Source organism: Neodiprion virginianus, chromosome 3 (genome assembly GCF_021901495.1).
Source record: "Neodiprion virginianus isolate iyNeoVirg1 chromosome 3, iyNeoVirg1.1, whole genome shotgun sequence".
NCBI lineage: Eukaryota > Metazoa > Arthropoda > Insecta > Hymenoptera > Diprionidae > Neodiprion > Neodiprion virginianus.
The window spans coordinates 8381568-8397131 of NC_060879.1; the positions used below are offsets into that span (position 1 = coordinate 8381568).

At 35.3% G+C, this 15564-nt stretch overlaps 1 protein-coding gene, 1 long non-coding RNA gene and 1 other non-coding gene across 4 annotated transcripts in view; 1 reads left to right on the forward strand and 2 right to left on the reverse strand.

Moving 5' to 3' along the window:
• LOC124301442 (ras GTPase-activating protein raskol) overlaps positions 1-15564 on the forward strand; it is a 241148-nt gene that overhangs the window by 21713 nt on the left and 203871 nt on the right. The window lies entirely within an intron of this gene.
• LOC124301715 (U12 minor spliceosomal RNA) lies at positions 10879-11025 on the reverse strand. The gene has a single exon (XR_006907553.1). It is a non-coding gene; the product is annotated as a U12 minor spliceosomal RNA (small nuclear RNA).
• Positions 10879-15374, reverse strand: LOC124301454 (uncharacterized). 2 transcript variants are annotated; one of them, XR_006907482.1, is made up of 2 exons: positions 15241-15374; positions 10879-11173 (listed from the first exon to the last, which is right to left on the reverse strand). It is a non-coding gene; the product is annotated as an uncharacterized LOC124301454 (long non-coding RNA). The 2 variants fall into 2 exon arrangements; XR_006907483.1 differs by lacking the exon at positions 15241-15374 and adding an exon at positions 12552-12683.

Below are 15564 nucleotides of genomic sequence, written 5' to 3' on the forward strand. Positions count from 1 at the left end.
TGATTTCATTTTCGCGCTTGTCAATGTCCGAATTAGCGCCACGATTTATCTGATGGTATAACGTAGCCTGGTCTCTATTTCAATCTTTCAATCTTACGATGGGAAATTCTTGCTCGGTTATTTCGAAATCATTTACAAAATAATTACAATCATTTCTGCTGGCTTGTGATGATTTTTCCGTAATTTTCAAAAGTTTCCTGTCATTGGAATTTTGATTGAAAATTGAATTTTAATAACTTTCGCCGTATGCTGAAGCATTTTTGTATTTGACTCGCGACCACGCGTGGTAAATTTTTATTAATTTTCGCTCATAATTCTACGTCATAAATACATGTAAGTTAATTCACAACTACTTCAACCATTCCGGAAGTTGATTCTCTGCATGGTAATTTGAAGCTTGGAAAGTGTTTGAGAAAAACGATTAAACATGCATAAGTATCTGTATATTTATATACAAGTCGAAAAAGAAATTGTCTCTAACCAATAGATGGTGTTGATGATCTTTAGCTCCGTCTCTCTCTCTCACGGAGAAAGTTACTCGCCTTACAGATAGTATCTGGGATTCGGGAATAATCGTTCGGGAACGACTGGAGAGATGATGAGCGTGATGTTATCCGTCTGTCATGGTTTTAATACAAGAATCTAAGCATGAAAAATTACCAAGATATCACTAATCAAACGAAGCCGATCGAATATATTGAACGCGGCATCTTTTCTCAACTGACCCCATAAGAACCGGATTCCAAGCTTCAATCTACATTAACATCAATTCGCGTTAGCGGAGTGTGCATATTATAACGAAATATTTTCACGCTGGATGGATAATAACTTTAACAAAAAATTCTCTCCATTCGTTTCATTATACATTAACTGTAAGTTATGGACTTGAGTAGAAATTTAAATGCAGCATACGTGTGTAAAATACACCCACTCAATATTTAAACCGTTTGAAAAATTTCCAGCAATGTTATTTGTGCCAATAATCTCCGAACATGTAAAAGTTATGAACCCGAACGTATTAGAGCTTAGATATGAACAGTTTAGAGAAAAGGTTTTGCGATTGGAATGTTAAGAATGATTAAGCCTTGGTGTTTTTTATCCGATTCTAATGTTGTTGGGCGTATTTTGTTCAACTGTCATTCTGTAATATCTTGAGAACGAATAAATGGATTCGAATGATTTTTGTCTCAATTAACGGGGCGTTGTTTTTTTTTTTTTTATCAACTCAGACCAGAAAATAAGAAAACACTTCTTTGCTAGTCACAAATTGATCGCTTGTTCAAATTTGCTCAGAAGTGAACAAATTTTTATTATTTTTTTAATTAAAATTGTCAATCAGCGAACTATTTCGATTTTGAAATTCACGATGACGGTTCATTCGACACGGTAGATATTTTGAGAAATGAAATAAATTACTTTCTGTTTTGCACAAATCGAAGAAAAAAAGTTGTTTATGCACGGCTAGATTATACAACGTTTATGGATTAAAATTATTCGAATAACCGGTCAAGAATAAAAAGGGGAAAAAATTAGTTTCCACGGTCCGAAATCATTGTTAGTGAGTACCGATTTCTTTTTCTGTTGGACTTTCGTCAAACGAAAAGAACCATAACTGGCGCAAACCTTCGAACTATGAAATTCACTAATAAGTCATGATTCAAAGAAAAAGAGTAATAAACAATTTTATTTACGGTTGAAAATGGTTCTGGTTTTGTAAAGTTTTCGCACCGATTTATTCTACTGCCTTCATGGCTAAATCTGTAATAACCGAACAGAATTCTTCAGAATCTTAATTCTTTGAAAATTGAAACCATACGGATTTTTTTGACCAATCTGAATTTCGATTCGTTCCTCAAGTTTGGTGTCGATACGTATTATAGCAGTACGCGGAAAAAGGAGTTAATGCGAAACAACCGAATGATTGTTGTAACTGAAACACCAAACTTCTTAGATTGACATCATATTTCAACATAACATCAATAAAATTGCATAAGTATTTTATCCATCAATAAAATTGTGTGAAACGTGTATTTTTCTGCCAACAAATTTGAATTGATTTCGGTTACACCAAGTTCCCGGTTATTGGTTCGAATTATAAGTAATTGGCAGTTTCCAAAAACGCTTTACGCCTTATTTTTTCTGTGTTTTAATAAAAATTTGAAATAATTTCACAGCCATTTTGGTGCTACAGATGAACAAATGTGTTCGCTATCCAACTTGCAGTCTGATGATTAATCATACCAAGTTAATTAACCGATCTATTTTGCAATTAAAAGTATGGGCACAAATTTTCAATTACAAAAGGTTCAACGATGAGTGGAAAATCCTGGTTTCAGAATCGATTTCGATATTGTATCTGGTTAAATTTTTATCATTATCGTCATTATCATTATCATTATTAAATATACTAACGTGTCGATGAAATTTAATCGACGCTTGGAATTCGGTGTCAATAAAAAAAGCTTCGAGTTTCACCGGCATGTTTTCCAAAATCGAACCGTCGCACGTAACATACTTTTTATATCAAGTTCCTCGCAATTTCTACTCACCGTTGCCCGGGGACAGCTCGCTAATTGAAACACTTTGCGTGATAGCAGGTGGTCACGATTGAATCGTTCGTTCATACTGCTCGATAGTTTGACACGAATCGCAGCCCGTTTGGGGCGCGTTTATTATCTCCCGCGGCCCAGATAGGGGTTTCAACTTCCGTCGGTGGGGAGAGGGAGGCATCGATCAAAGCTATCGCAAACCGTCCGCCACGCATCCGTGAAACGGATGCGGCTGCTCATGCATTGTCATAAGCTGGTAAATTGTCTTTGGCTGAGGTAATTACGTAAATATCACCTTACTTAGAAGTATGCGCCATCTCGTGTTGCTTTTTTAAAATCCGGACAAGCAAAACCCATAAACGTTAATGGGATAGACGTGTGAAAGACGTGTGATTGACGTTATTTTCAATTGTGAGTAAATTATTTCACAGAATGTCAGTGAACGAAATTCACGAATGGCTTTCAAGAAGTGCAATTAGATATTTTTTAGAAGAAAAAGTATTTCTAAAGGTACAAAATTATGTACAAGTTTTCATGTCTCGAATTTATACGAAGTAATTTATGTTAGTGATTCCCTGCGTATTTTTTCTAAATAACAGGCCAAAATGGCTCAATTAATGATATCAATTATTATGATGTTATTATTGAGTTAAAGTTTGGAACTTCAGTTTATAAATGGCCTAAAAATTTTGTTGGTCATCATTAAATTTTTAGGTTATTTACGAGCTAAGATTTTTAACTTACCTCAAAAACAGCGTCATAATGATTAGTATTGTTATTTTAGCTACTTGTTTACGTAGCAGGCTCCTTTCGCCGCGGTAATGCAGAGCTTAGTACCAAAGTATCTCCGCACACCGCTAGATGCCGCAGTTTTGTACCGAAGTACCTCTACGCACCGCTAGGTGACGCAGCGTGCATCTTCTAACCAAGTTGAATAGTAGAAACCTGCACAGGCGATACTCGCTGCATTATAACAATTTGTAAATATTTCACAACAGTGCTCGTAAGCATCGCAATTTATGCAATCAATTGCATAAAATCACGATTTGATTGGTTCGGAAATTATTTACGTACATAAATATGCGAATTCGATGAATGTTAAGGTGACGAGAAACCAAACTTTAGTAGTAAAATATTGACTGTTTTGTAAAAGAAATTGTGTTGAAAACTATTATTAGATTCTGAAAAATTATTCCACTCTAATTATCTCTACCAGGCGATGGTTGGATATGCAACATTAAGAGTAAATATGTTGGAATTATCTTTAATCTTGTGGATTTTTACTTCGAAGTGGCTAACATTTAATTATGTATATGAAAATCAACACAGATGAAACTTTGTTGTTAAATTGGTATCATTACAATTTGGCCGAAAGACTAGACTTCAACTTCTGAATGTGTAAAGGTTTCAAATTTTCCTAAAGGGATATTATAAAACTACTTTTGATGCACCTTAAAGTTTTACGAAGAAATCTGTGGACAGATACTACGAAATCATCGACGATTCACAAGTGATTTCCGTTATTAAAAAAAGTTTGTATTCCACTATTCTGAAAGTGGTTCCTAAAGTTTCAAAGATGTTCGGCGTATTACTGATTTCCAAGTGATTTTCAATATGAAAGTATCACTCGAATGCCATGGACTTCCAGTAATTTTCTACTAATTCCTTGAGAGAATTGCCCGTCAATGCTGGTGTTTGATTCTGCGTTCGGTTGTTCATGTTTGAGAAACTAGCTGTTCATGCGCACGTCGTACCAATTTGGCCTCAGTCAAAGTTTTTGGTGTCTAACATATGGAAAGAATGGGTGAATGTTCAGGTAAGACGAAAGAATAGATTACATAAAACAGGACACTATACTATTCATACATGTTTTCACTCAAAGTTATTACTCGAAGAAGATATCGAACCATGAATAGTGCTTAAGTAATTATCCATCGAGCTTGCATTGCGTAACACAAAAATATCCATTCCCTGTGATGATAAATAAATGAACAGAAACCGAACAAAAAACAGACCTGGAACTAGCTCGCACAGAATACAATACAATCAAAACTTTTGGGGTTAACAAAGGCCAAAATGGAAACACCAAAGCCAGCAAATGCTTGTACCACAACTCATTTGTTGTATTATATAAATTTCGTACAGACGAGCAGCTTGCTGTATCATGGAAATCATAGAGAATAGTTATACCACGGGTCAAAATAGTGAGATCCTCTAAGATGCACATACGTATTCATCACTGATTACATATCTATATGCACCTAATACCGTATTTCACGTGTCTAGTCTTGAGAATTGAAAGTTGTTGAAGACGAATTGACGATTTGAGCAATGTTGGAATCTTACAAGTGGTATATTTCAGCTCTCCGTGCATCGATCACATTGATGTAGGGCTAAACAAAAGCTCTAAAAATCTACAAACGTATGAAACTCGTGAGGAGTCGAATTTTTTTACAATGAACTTGGCGCGATCGTAGATTGCCGATCTTGATAAATCAATAATGTGTATCCACAATAAATATTTGGATTGACACCAGGTCAAGTTGACGAGTGAGCAAAGATACAAGTTCTCACCCTGGAGCAGGGCGGTGGTTCCCGTTTGTAAGAAATTAGTATAATAAAATATATCTGCAATGGAATAAAATCTATTGATCTTAGATCCCAGTCCACAACGCGCCGAGTGATAGGTGCGCAAAGCTGCAAAATCTCGTTCTGAACCAGGACGTTCTAGAAGAATCAATTTCCCATTAGATTTCTACAAATGAATTATATCAATTAATCCATAAAGTGAATCCATTATAGGGATTCTTGCCAAATATTAACTGACTTGACAAGAAGCAATGCTCCGAGTCCTCGCCCTGAACCAGGATGATACCCATTTGCGAGGAATCATTCAAACGAAAACATTCAAAAATTGAATAAAATCTATAGATTACAATTCTCTGTTGACATGCAAGCAAAGCTACAATCATTGCCCTGAAACAGGCCGGAAGTTCACATTCGTGAGAAATTATTCTGGTTACACGTTCACAATAGTATCAAGATCTATAAATCAATAATACGAACCCACCATAAGAACGACTTTATTTACAAGTGGTTGATATGTCAAACAATTACAGCTTAGCCTAAAGTTCAGCAATCATTGTTTGAATAGAAATAACGAAAGTTGCATACGAAAAAAAAAGCGGTCACGAAATAACACAAGATTCTGTCAATTTGAAATGAAAATCCGCCACTTATTCAAAGCGTTGATTCCAACCTGTCCTTCGTTGCATGTTCCGGTACATTTAACTATTATTGTTTAAGGTTAGGTTGAAGTGAGCTACAATCACGGTCGTAAATCTAACTAAGGGGTCATCCATAAATTACGTCACACGAATTTTAGAACTTTTAAATCCCTCCCCCTGTCCTTGTCACAGGTTGCCAAATTTTTAGAAACCCCTCCCCCCTGATGTGAAGTCACAAATTTTTCAAACTCATGCATGTATTTAAAAATAATCAAGAGAAAACAGTGATTTTCATTTTTTTCTTATTTTTATTATAATCTTTAATGAAATCAACATGGAGTCAAATATTTATGATAACAGAAAGAAAAAACGACTAGTTAGGAAACAAAAAGCGACTAATTACGTTAATTAAAGATAAAAAAAAACTTGATCGTCTTGTGTCCATGGACTCTGGACCCACTCCTTTATATTAGCTATTACCGGTAAATCAGCCACTTCATTTTCATTTGTTATCAATAAAAATATCGATCAAGTTCGAAAATTTTTAAAATTTTTTATTCAGATATAAATTTCTCGTCGAAAGCGCGGGAAATATTGTATCGCGTGGCGCATTAGTGTTTCCTGTAACTAAATAGTTATAAGATCATTAAGTCCGAAGTAACGAATGAATGAGTAGACATAACAAACTGGTCTTAATTTCGATCCCAATGACGAATTCGTCGATCCTGCGTATATTTATATTTTAGGTTGTGTGTCACTGCGGCGAGGTTATGCCGTCAGCGATGAGCGAGTAATTCTTCGTGTTATTTTTTTTTTCTCATTCTCATAGAACAAATAAGAGCAACGCGAGACAAACAAGTTCCGAAAAAAATACAGGCAATTTACTACACGAACTACAGAAACGACGCAGGAACAATCATCGTCGGAGAGTCGCGGATTCAGTTCACATAGTTGTCGCGTAGTTTGCTCGTGGCAGCACGAGCAATACCAGATAGTACCAAAAGATATCACCAGCGCTGCCACGCCGTATCACAAAATGTCGCCAAAATAAGATGTCGGTGTTCTTCGTGATCGAAAACCAGATCAGCTGCCATTTTATCATTTTACTATCAAATCTTATGGGACTGGGCTCAAAATGTATGCTTCGTCAGCACCGAGTGGCATCATACCGCATAGTTCCATTCGTTTAGTGCAACGGTGAAAATTTTCCCAATTTCTATGAGTGATAACCGATCTGTACAAATTTTGTCAAAATTAAAAAAAAAATAGGTGCGTGTACTTATGTACGCGCGTGAGAAGTTATACTTCTTTGGCATCATTAAAAAACAATAAAACAAATAACGGATGTCTTACATTATATTTAACTAATCTATTAAATTTTTGTCACGAACTTTTTATTAAATGTTCTATTAAATTTATTTCTTTATTTTGTAATTATTAAAAAACCAATAATAAATATTCAACATTGATAATTTAATAATATTTAGTATTAATTATATTAAATAATCATATTTTAATTTATATCAATAAATAATACATACGGATAACTAACCTCAATTATATTGGAGCACTTGAAAAAGTATTTTAGCACAATTTTTTCACTAATATTCACAAATTTTTCGAGACTTAATGAATTCGGTTGAGTGGGCAACTTCATCCTGTTAATTTTGTGTTACAGTGATGCGCGCGCATCCTGAAATTTCACTCTCATCAGTTTTTCATAACGCGCCTAAAGAAGTATAACTTCAAAAATTTGGCTCGCCGCGTTTTGGAGATGTACAACGCGACCTTGATATCACCTTAACGCCCCCATTTTTTTTTACACAATTCTGAACAAAAACACTCCAATATATTTTCATCTCACGAAGGAACGAAAGAAACGGCACGGATTGTACGAAATCGCAGTAGCGAATTCGTAGAATTCGTGCCATTTTCCACTACAACATACCTGAGTCCCATCAAAATCCATTTGTACCATGTTTGAGGGTCCCCTTGTGAGATTCGACGTTGTTCTGATCGAGCAGCCGATATGATCTACTTCAGTTTAGTAATGATAAATGCTATTCCCATACGCAGAGTAAAATAGGCGAGTAAATGGATTTGAAAAAAGTGTTCCGTCAGTCGTCGCCGCAGCTGGAAAGCCACGTAATGTAGAAACCCAGGAATGGGGTGGCCCTATTTCAACCTAATGGGACAGGGACTGTGTGCGTCGGACGATTATCGGGCATAATCGTCGCTCGGCTCTCGCCCTGCGATAAATGGACGGTAGATATAATAATACGCACCGCATGCATTGCGTGCACCGCTGCTTTCGAGGGTTTGCCCTGATTCCAAAATCACGTACCATTGGAACCCTACCTAATCTGCACCGCGTATGCACACGCCCGTATATAAATCGTACATATGTACTTAATTCTCAGTTATACATTACACACGCGATGATGTATAGGGGCACCTCTATACAGATCCCGTTGCCCTTATGCAGTCAGCGTTACGGAACGGCGCTGCATTAAGAGCAGGACTCGCACAAAACACTGCAGTGCCAGTTGAAAAATATTCCTGCAAACGTGGTTGAATTTTTTAGTTACACATGCCTTCCATTTGAACTTTCACTAAGTTTGCCGTTCCAAAAAAAATTTCCATCGACGCAAAATCAATCAAACTATTAACAATACTGTCAAGTATTTTCCTGTCTGTAGTTTGGATTTATCAGATTCAATACATTTCTGTTCACGTTAGTTTGAATAAGGTGAAAAATTATTGAAAAGTTGATAATATTGAACTCCTCTGAAGACCTGATTAAGATTGTCAAAACTGACAATGTGCTTGAGATGGCGGACGAACAAAAAAAAAAAGGGGGGGGGGAGAGTAGAAAAAAGTGAATACAGAAGTTCACTTAAAATAGATTCGTACATGTTGTGTCCGTCTCCTTGTGAAGGGTTATAAAAATCTACTTCCGTTCTCTTTGACGCATATACCTATATATCTATACATATACTCTAGTAACGATTAGTTGTACAATTTTTTCAACTTCCGTACATATATTGCAAAGAGTAAATTTTCAAAAGAAATGGATTTAAAAGAATCTGGAAGGTTCATTTTTCTACGCCATATGCATGACCATAAAGTTCTGTCTTTAAACAAAAATATTCATTATACGAACGACTGTATTTTTCGTGCCAAGCTAAAAAAAAGTAGTATAATTATACTGTAAAAAAATCATTTGCAAGACACGAATACCAGTCACATTAATTTTATAGTCTGCATGAGCTGTTAACGTAAAGTAAAGTAAATAATTGTACGAATCAAGGCCGAGATAATCCGGGTCAGAGGTTCGTCGTGTTGGCAGGGAATGCCCAGTACATAAGTACATACGTATATATATAACGTATATCAGTCCTTCCCGAAGTGCCGTTCGTTCTTTATCCTTATTTCCCGTGGCGTTGCATGCTCGACGCAAAGTAGTGCAACGCCTCGGTGAATTCGTGAAAAAAAAACCATTGTAAAAAAGAAAATAAGAAAGGAAGGGAAGGAAGAAAAAAGGAAGAAAAACCCGGTAGTGAATATACGTGTGTAAATTCATATCCGTATACGTGAGCAGAGAGCTGCGGTTCGTGCATAGAGCGCACGCCATTGCTCACAAATTAAAACCGGAAAGCGAGAAAGCCAAAAAAGGGAAAAGAAAAACAATGCGAAGGTGAATCAGACGAGCATAATGTGCGTGTCGAAAAATATAAAATATCAACGGTTTCTCTTTGTTTTGGTTTTAATTATCTATATTCTCAAAACAATTAATCAATTTTAAATCGAATTTTCCGACCTCTTTCCATACAATGAATTTGCTAACTCGTAAGATAATTTTTTCAAAGAATGTAAAAAGGATAGTGAAAAAGAATCTTCTTAGAACAATAAAAATAGTAATATAACCGAATGGAATTTTCAGAATTCTTGTTAAATAAAAATAAAATAAAAAAATAAGAAAATAGAATTTTTTATTTGCAGTAGATATAATGAAAAACATTACCAACTTTTCCCGAAAAAGTTCGATCCTGTATTGACGATTATTGAACCAAATCATTGGCTGTGAATTTCAATTGAAAATTTTTTGCTTATGTTATTATGTATTAAATGATGTTATATATTCTTTGGAATAAAAACTGATGAAACATTAAATATGGTAAATTTAAAGGAGTAATGTCCGTTGTAGAGTAATCTGAATTTGAAAAAAAACGACGTCCGTTTACTTGTATGAGTAATAAATTTGGAACAGCAAAAAAAAAAAAAAAAAAAATTGCAAGATCCGTCAAATTTGAAGAAAAAAAATCCGACTATGGATCAAATATTCGGGAGAGATTACAGTTCTGTATTACTATATCTTACTTCTATTTTATGCAATGATGCAAGAAAACAAATTATTCGTTTGATTTGCATGTATCATAGCATATTTTTAAGGAAATATATTTTTATTTGAAATATATTTTTAAACCACAATTTTGACAAACTCGTGAGTAATAGATGTAACATTGTATCAAATGACCTACGTTAAAGTTTTATTTTCAAAAACCCAGACGTGTTTTTGACACCATTTTCTATGTTCACAACAGCTGCAGCTAAATATAAGAGTCTATTTTAAACGATCATAATTCTCTCTGGTACAGTAATATATTCAAAATTCATCGTTATAATTCTCACAGATTAAAAAAGTATTATCTGTCAAGATTGTCAATATATGGTCAAAATGTGGGTGCTTTTGTTTATTTTTCAAATTAGCAACAAATTCTGTTCAATCAAGGTCATTCTCGTTTTCATAGATATTTAGAGCAGTCTAATCGGAATACTTTTGGTCAAGACTGTATCTCCGCTACCACCTCTTACCTAAGTTGCGTACATCCGTGTTCCTCATGTTTTCCTGTTCCGCGACGGTTTAACTCGATGAACATGAGACTTTACTAGAGAGGTTGTTGGATTACGCGTTCACCCGAGATTAACGATCATGGCTTGGGCCATGACGTCACGGCTCGGTCATACTTGGATATATCATCATTGGGTGAAACCACCGTGGACGCGGTTTCGGCCGATTATGAAGTTGCTGAAACGTTTGCCGGGCAGATCGCTTCACCTAGCCACTCGGAAAAGTAGTCCAAGCAGCCTGGGACGACCTGTACCCCTTCAAAAATATGGTCGCTGATTATAGCATGGCTAAGCGTTACCAAAGCTCTATATTTTCCTTACTCATTAGTTTAAGGCACGATATGTGCCAGTACTTTGCCCAGTTATGTTTCAGTGCTGGCCGTTTTTAAATGTGAGAACAAATCGTAGGCTTCGCCTTCTGTCGGTGATCACTGCGGCTACGATGACTCGAGGTATTTACTCACGCGGTAATGCAGAACGCTACACCTGCATAATTTCGTCTTTACGGAAATTTTAGCAACTGAGAATTTATTCATTCTAAAATGATGAATTACTTTGATGAACAACTCATTTGTTTTTAATATTCACATAATCAGACTTTATCCATGAAAATTTGACAAATTATGCGATTTTGAATTTTGAAAAGGCATTGATGAAAGTAACTAAATTATATTATACCCGAGATTTCTTCATCAATTTGCGGTCATTGATTTGTTTACACGTTATAGAGATTAATTTCGTTTTTTCTAAAATTCAATTTATTCGGTAACTGGTTTTACGTTTGAAACTTTTATCGTTTTGAAATGAATTCTGACATGGCGAGCGAACTTTTCCACAGGATTAAAATTAGTAACAAAAACTTTAACGAAACATTCGAAAAACCGATCGCTGTTTTCTAACTTTTGATCAACTTTGAAGGAGTCGGATTTAAAAAATATGAGTTTATTGAAGTTATACTTCTTTAGGCGCGTTATGAAAAACTGATGAGAGTGAAATTTCAAGATGCGCGCGCATCACTGTAACACAAAATTGTAACACAAAATTAACAGGATGAAGTTGCCCACTCAATCGAATTCAATTTCAAGATGCGCGCGCATCACTGTAACACAAAATTAACAGGATGAAGTTGCCCACTCAACCGAATTCATTAAGTCTCGAAAAATTTGTGAATATTAGTGAAAAAATTGTGCTAAAATACTTTTTCAAGTGCTCCAATATAATTGAGGTTAGTTATCCGTATGTATTATTTATTGATATAAATTAAAATATCATTATTTAATATAATTAATACTAAATATTATTAAATTATCAATGTTGAATATTTATTATTGGTTTTTTAATATTTACAAAATAAAGCAATAAATTTAATAGAACATTTAATAAAAAGTTCGTGACAAAAATTTAATAGATTAGTTAAATATAATGTAAGACATCCGTTATTTGTTTTATTGTTTTTTAATGATGCCAAAGAAGTATAACTTCTCACGCGCGTACATAAGTACACGCACCCATTTTTTTTATATATTTTTCTTTATTACGGTTTACTTAATTTCATGCAATGCAGAGTTTGTAAAATAAACTTTGGTTAAAAATTCATTGTTACATGAACATGACAAAATTCAATTCCGTGCTCCTTAGATTTTCTTAGGTGTGTTGTAACCTGAATGCAAAATGGTTAGGCTAAGGTCCGATGGACGACTTGGACTCATATTTGTATGAGACGTCCTCTCTGAATAATCGACCTCTTATGACCGACGCCAACCGGCGTCAGTTCGTAATGAGACGCGTAATGTGAGGAGATTTCATTTAAAGGAGATAAACCTTTCACAGTTTTTTCAATTTCAAAAATGTCTCTTTCCTTCACCTGGATCTTGAGAACTGGAATGCGCTGCATATCGTATCGTTTCCCCGTAAATTCACGACATATTTGATGCGTTCTCCACAAATTCAGCCACTTTTTTTTCATCTTTGCGGATATGCTCCATAATTGGTTATATAGTAGTACTTCTTAAAGGTACTCTCTGTGAACTTTTTCAAATTTTTCTGTACATTCATTTCGGAAATGTTTTTTTCTTCAAACCCGTGTATCATGAAAGTTTAAAGGCTGTTAAAAAATTTTCAACACAAAAAAATTATGTTTTTCCACAAACTATTTAATGCAATATACATGTTATATTGGCATGCAGCATTCGCGTGGTACAATTTTGTACATTTGCAACTCAGTGCTTCCTTGGAACCATTGCTGGATTCATTTTGTGCCTTTCGAAATTCCAGGCTATGTTCAAGCCATTAACCGAATATGCTGCAGATCGCAATCATGTTCAGTATATGCATACTTGGCACAGCAGTTTTTTGAAGATCAAGGCACCTCATCTAGGAAAATAAAAACAAATCTTTATTACGCTTCCGAGGAAGCACGACTGTTATGCGCTATGGTGTAATATTACGTAGCGCATAACATTTTTTAGTCAAAACATATAATGTATGCAGATAAACTGTCATCTAAGCTTTTTTAGTTCTATTGCGTTACTTTGATTCATATCATAATTGGGATGATTAAAAAAATTGCTTGTAGTTGAAATTCGGTAGTTCGATTCTTCTCCATCGCAGCACTCGACTTTTAGTACGCCTCTGGTGTGTTGAATCGTACAAAACAGACCCAGCACATTGAGCGTTGTAAAAATGTCCACTTTGGCAATGAATACGCTTTCCTCCTTTGAACTTTGCAACGATAACATTACAGCTTTCGGCAGTGTTACTGGTGACATTGTACAGTAAACTCTCGGCATGTCAACTAAGTTGTGTAATCGCTTTAAAGATCCTGTCATACGATCCGAGCTCAATCACAACCGGCACAATTTTTTCTGTCTACTTTCGGAATACCACTCCATAAATGTTGATTTGATTATTTATGTTTATGAAATTAAATTTTCTGATTAGATTTATAAACTATAACCGCAGTAATCGTAACCAGGTTTTCTTCTACTAGGTAACATATTTCACGATTCAAACTTTGTTTTCGCAATATTAGAGCTAAAATATGTACCCCGAACATTTGACGGCAAGTCGGAAAATAACATTCTATCTAAAGTCGAAAGCAGAATAACGAATAATGTACTTCAGAATAATTTGTCAATGGATCGCTTTTCAATTATACGTCGGTAGAGATATTTTCGTCAGAGGTGAATAATGATCATGATAAGTTTTAGGTTATACACGCAAATTACGTGTCGTTATCCTCACGAGTTATTCAAAATTGATATGCATTTCATATGTATGGCCAATACGACGATCTGGCAAATTACAATAAATATAAATAGTTTCACAAATTCGTGCTCGGCCGTGGCATGGCTTTGCCGATTCAGCGCCGAGCCGAAAAGTTAATGGTGGCGCCATCTTGTATGATTGAATTTTCGCGTCGTAAAATATTAGTAAATAAAGCTCAACCAACAACGGAGTTGCAACTAACCTATTCGGGCTGATGTTTTCTTGTGGGTGAAATAAATTTTAGTGATATCTAAGTGCCGCGAATCGTTAAACAACCAAAATGCTGTCGCAGTCGTGTCAGCGGTAGCCATATTGACGTTGCGAGTGTGTGAATACGTGTGTCAGCTGTCAACGGAATACTTTATAATAATTTTTTTCGTTACTTTCGATTAAACTGTAACCTCCCACTGTTATTTCACGCACAACAATTTTGAATAAAAAATCATCACGTCACAAAACATTTGAAAAGTGTGCTGTCGTCTTTGATAATTCGACATGCGAAATTCACTTGTACGTGTGCACGTGCGGTAGCGTCGGAAAAATAAAAGACATCACGATGGTTCACTCTTAACTTCACTTGTTTCGGTAAAATATTTTTTCTACCCGACAAGAATGGAGAGTTCGACGATGTCAATTTTTTTATACGTTCCCGATACACTGCCAAATACCCTGTAAAATTCACGGCAAAGTCAAAGTTGTCGCATTAAGAGAAAAAACAAAAATATAAATTTTTTTCGCTCAAGATAACCTTTTCGATGCCATCAAAAATATAACATATATTGCATCGGATACTTCATGGCAAAACATTACTTTTTTGTTGAAAGTTTTTTTTGTCTGACTTCAATCTTGCATGATACAGTAAAAAAAAAAAAAAAAAAAAACCATTTCCGAATCAAGTAATCTAAATTATCTGGCAAAATTCACAGATAGCGCCTTTAAGTAGTACTATTATATAACCAATTACGGAACAGATCCGAGATGATGAAAAAAAATAACTGAGTTGATACAGAACGCCTCATTTGAACTACAAGAAGAACGAGTCGGATAATGATACGACGTTATAGAATCCAGTGTATGTATGTACAATGTGCATGCGCAGTACGGTGAGTGTGGTATAACGATAAAGCGCATCGGTCTGCGCATTGTGGGTTCATTATTATGCGCCTCGGCGAGTTGTATTGTGTGTGACGGAAAGTCTGCCTCGCCAGCATACATAGTTCTATGAGTTTGAAGTTGGTAACGTTACACCGCGATGCATGTTTTGGAGAAAAATAGTTACTTCTTACTTTCAGGGTTGTCCGAAATTTAGTTAGCCATGATAAAGAAAAAATACTGAGATTTAAAAAATCCAACTCCTAAAAACTCGTTCTGAAATTCCACGAGATGATTTTTCTTCCCGCTGTTCCGTTACGTTAAACGTTACTAACTTCACTTCGGACTTTTATACCTCTAATGTAACATCGAGGGGCGAGAGGCGCATGCGTTCAGCGATTATGCGACGGAAGAAGTAGGCATTTAAGGGGGTATTCTAGTGTAGAGGCGTGAATTTGACGTGTTTTTTGAAGTGCTATAAACAAAAAATATTTTTACCATCCATTTTTTTATCAGGC